Source organism: Malurus melanocephalus, unplaced genomic scaffold (assembly GCF_030028575.1).
Source record: "Malurus melanocephalus ecotype Western Australia unplaced genomic scaffold, MMel_1.1 scaffold_540, whole genome shotgun sequence".
Lineage (NCBI taxonomy): Eukaryota > Metazoa > Chordata > Aves > Passeriformes > Maluridae > Malurus > Malurus melanocephalus.
This window is the reverse complement of record NW_026623772.1, coordinates 249,218-253,668: the sequence shown is the minus strand read 5'-3', so window position 1 is coordinate 253,668 and position 4,451 is coordinate 249,218. Positions and strand designations below refer to the sequence as shown.

At 48.5% G+C, this 4,451-nt stretch overlaps 1 protein-coding gene across 1 annotated transcript in view; it reads right to left on the bottom strand.

Moving 5' to 3' along the window:
• Window positions 1-4,451, bottom strand: part of PRODH (proline dehydrogenase 1) — a 29,382-nt gene that overhangs the window by 21,733 nt on the left and 3,198 nt on the right. The window lies entirely within an intron of this gene.

Genomic DNA, 4,451 nt, shown 5'->3' with positions numbered 1-4,451 from the left:
AGCACGTCTGTATCCCTGGAGGAGCATGACAGCGGGATTCGGGCAGGAAAGGGCTGCGTGTGTTCATTGGGTGCTGGAAGGGCTGGGTGTGTTCATTGGAAGGTCTGGGTGTGTTCACTGGAAGGACTGGGTGTGTTCATTGGGTTTTGAAAGGCTGGGTGTGTTCATTGGGGGCTGGGTGTGTTCATTGGAAGGGCTGGGTGTGTTCATTGGAAGGGCTGAGTGTGTTCATTGGAAGGGCTGAGTGTGTTCACTGGGTTTCGGAAGGGCTGGGTGTGTTCACTGGAAGGGCTGGGTGTGTTCACTGGAAGGGCTGGGTGTGTTCACTGGAAGGGCTGGGTGTGTTTGGTGGGGTGCACACATGTGCAGAGGGTGGCAGGGGGAAGGGAGTGTGTGTGTCCAGCCAGGCCAAGGTGGGTCCATCAGCCCTGTCCCTGCTCTGGCCCCAGGAAGCCTGGCTGGTGCAGGGATSCCCAAAACGGCTCCTTTCCAGGCTGTCCCCCATACACCTCATCCTGGCCCAAGGGGCAATAGAGTTTTATTGCTGCTCCTGGGAGCTGCTGTAGAGAGATGCTGGGAGGAGCTCCCAGAGCATTCATCACATGCTGACTGGGCATTTATGAGGATCCTGAAGGAACAAATCCTCCCTGGGGCATGCCTGGGTGTTGGTGTCAAGGATGGGCTCAGCAGAATTCCCACAGCCCCTGCCTGTGCCTGCTCCCCCCTGGCACCCCCAGGACCACCCTGGGGCTGGCCCAGGCTGCCCAGGCTCTGGAGTCTCCTTGGCCACTCTGCAGTGTGCCAATCTGCCAGCCTGACCCTTGTCACAACTGGACAGGGTGGSTACAGTCGTGGTTGTGTCTGTCCAGGGCAGGCACAGCTCCCACAGGCTGGCTCTCTGGTGCCGGGAATTGCTGGGGAACCGATGGGTTTTACAGACAGGAGTGGTGGCATCTGGAGTGTTGCACCCTGCTGTGCCCCCCAGGACCAGGCAGACGCTGGGTACTGGGCTGAGGCCAGGGAAGAGCTGTGAGGATGCGTAAAGCTCCCATGAGAGGAGCGGTGCTCCCCACCCTTGGACATATCCAACAGTTGTGTGCCTATAGCCCMGGGAATCCGGCTTTAGCTAATCCTGCCTGGGCAGGGGTGGCACRGGCCATCTCCAGTGCTGTGAGTCTGTCATGAGAGTGTCGAGCWCTGGAAAGATGGGGCTAATGTCCAAGGCCAGAGAACAATGAGAAATAATAATCCAGTTTTGTTTTCTTTTTAAAGCTTCTCTAAYTGTAGAGGAGGCACAGCAGAAGAGGGACGAGCTGGGTGGTGGTGGGAGATGGATGAGAACTAAAGTCCCAGACCTCTTTTAGCTGTCCAGTATCACCAGAGGACACCAAAGGGAAATGTGGCATGTTCCCAAATAAAACAGCACTTCAGGCCCAGWCTCATATTTCTCCAGCCATAGGTGGATAATGGAAACAAACAAATATGATAAACAAGACACGATTTGTCCAAAATTTGGCCATTTTCTTCCAAAAAGGGTGTTGGGATTGTGATGAAACCTGGTTTTATCATGACATTTTGCTCTGTGAGAAAGCTCTTCTTGGCTGAGCCTGACACTGTGTGTTGCTCAGCAGAGCACAGACGGCCTGACAACAATTTGGCTGCTAAAACTTCTAAAAATAAAAACCATCCTTTTTTCTTTCTTTTTCTTTTTTTTTTTTTCCTCTCCAAAGAAACATTGCAGCATCACACCTTCCTCCAAGTACAAACTGTCAAACCTCTTCACACTGAGGGACTGTGCATGACGCTGAACTCCAAGATTGTGTCATTTTGGTTTTCTGCACTATTTTATTCTCAGAACGGGGTATTTTGTCTGGTCTTGGCAGAAAAAAAAGGAGGAAAGCAAAAGTGGTAGGGTGGATTAAAACATTTTTTGTTGTTTAGGGCTGCCCAGAGAGGAGCATTTGAGGCGCTCTTCTGGAAGTGTCTGCCCAGATGAGGAGGTGGGGCTGGAGCTCACACCTCTCTGGGCTGGGGGATGGTTCCTGGTGGCGTGTGCTGAGCTGGTTTGCACTGGAGCTGCATCCTGCAGCAGCATCACCCCTCTCTGCAGCAGGGCAGCTGCCTGAGGCTGCCCTCGTGCGGCCCCAGGGCTGAGGGACAGAGCTGACACTGCTGCTGGTCACTGCTCAACAGCCAGGAGACTCCAGAGTGCGGCTGCAGGAAGAACAGAACTTTTAATTTAGTGCATGAACCAGAATTAAATAAGAATAATGGATTATTTTCATCCAATATGTATCTATCTAATATATATCTTCATCTATATCTATATCTATATCTATATCTATATATCTATATCTAATCTATTTAATCTATATTTGTATCTATATCTGTATCTGTATATTTATATCTCTATCTATATCTGGATCTATATCCATATCTACTCAACAGGGCTTTACACATAGCCATGCACCTCCCATCGCCTGAAATGTCCATTTAAGAGGAATTGCTTTAACTTGCAGATSTTTAGAAGAAACTTCTGTCCTCCTTCCCAAAGGAAACTTGGCACCACTGAGTGTCTGTTGGGGTTGTGGGTGCCTGGTGTCTCGGGAATCCACAGTGGTATTTCCCCTGCATTCGGATATGCCCACCAGTCATGCTGCAGGAAAATAAAAGGCATCCAGACCACCCAGGATGGACCTGTCACCCCCCTGGCCCCTGCTCTCGGCCCCCCAGCTTTGCTTTGAACACCTACTGCTCTCAGTTTTAGCCATCTCCCATGTTTTCACTCAGACTGTACTTCCCTGCCTGGTCCTGGGGACGCACCAGAGGCTTTGCCTAGTGGATCACATCCATCCTTTCTTCCTCCASTAGACCAAACACCCTGGCAAGGAGGGAAATTAGATCACCCTGACATCATTTGTTCCTGGTAAAGTTGTGGTGGCTGGTTTTTATCCTTTATTTTTATCACATTMTTGGTATTTACAAATGGATAGTTCAATAATTTGTTTCAAAATTCTTTGAGGAACTGAAGCCAGTCTGGATCAGCTGTAACAGCCCAAACTCCGAATTTCCTTTATTTATACAGTTTTATTTTTCACAGAAAATATGTCTTTTTTGCACTTCCCCAGGATCCCCTAAGCCTTCAAAATCTGCTGCTAATTGTTCAGAGGTTGCTCACATTTTCCAGAATGTTTTATCTTGACCCTTGACTTCTTGATTCCCTGAGCTTATCTCACCAATGGTGATGGCTCTGGGCACTGGTTACAGCCTTGYGCTGTGCAGCCACGGCGAGGAAGTCACTGTTTGTGTCATCCCTTTGGCTCTTTCCATCRCAAGACATGAATGCTGACTCTTTTTTTTTCTCTTCATTGCACTTCTAGTGTATTTCTGGAACTTACTTTGTTGCCTTTTATGCCCCTCACTGGCTGTAACTCTGCTCCTTACCCTTTCTTGTTCCACCCCCATGCGCTTGAGCTTTCCCTTTACACTTATTCTTATACCCTCATTCCCATTTTTATAGGATTCCTTTTTGATTTTCAGGACACTAAAGCGCTCCTGATGCAGCAATATTGGCCTTTTACTGTTGTCCTGTGGCTCCTCTGCAGCAGGAAGTTTAGCTTCTGTGCACTTCATATACTATCTTTTAGTAACTTCTACCAGTCCTGTATTTCTGATTTTTACCTTGGGATGTCCTTCTGAGGGATGCTGCTGGTGGARAAACATCCCCATGAGTTTGTTCTGTTCATGTTTGTGCAGCCACCTGTCATTTTTTTTGATTCTCTCCTTTAATTTCAAAACCAATGAACTGTTGTTGGTGATGGCCTTGCCCCACAGGACCCAAGTGGTCCTTCCATACCGGTCAAAGTGTGGAAGAACTGCCTCCATCCTACCACCCCAGACCAGCACTTTGGAATAAAAAGGTATCCWGAGAACTTTCCAAATGATCTTTGGGAGGACTGTGTCCTCCTGCATTTGTTTGTRTGATGAAATGTCAAAATTGGACAGTTTAGACATAAAAAGTTGCTGTTTATTCAGCCAAATGCTTGCTGAATTGAGCCTTAACTTGAGAATAATTGCAGATAAAACAAAGCTATATTTTTGATGAATAAATTGTTCTTCTTTCAAATGTGCTCAATTTGAGGTTTAGTGCTGTGATAAATCTTCACTAACTTCTCTTCCTGAGAGAAGCAGCAGCAGGGAGGGAACATGCCCAGCCTGATATGGGACAGATGGTCCAAGCAGCGATCCTGCAGGGAAGCGGAGCCTCCTCACTGCCAGCAGAGCAAGGGGGCCCTGCCAGGCCTGAGCCCAAACATGTWAAGGGAAGGGGGAGAGGGAGGGCAGGAGGGGTGGCTATGAACAGAGGAAATGTGCCCAAAATGCCACACGTGTTCTCTAGCCAGTCTGTCCACTCATCCCTTCATCCATCCATCTGTGGAGAATTCCATCCA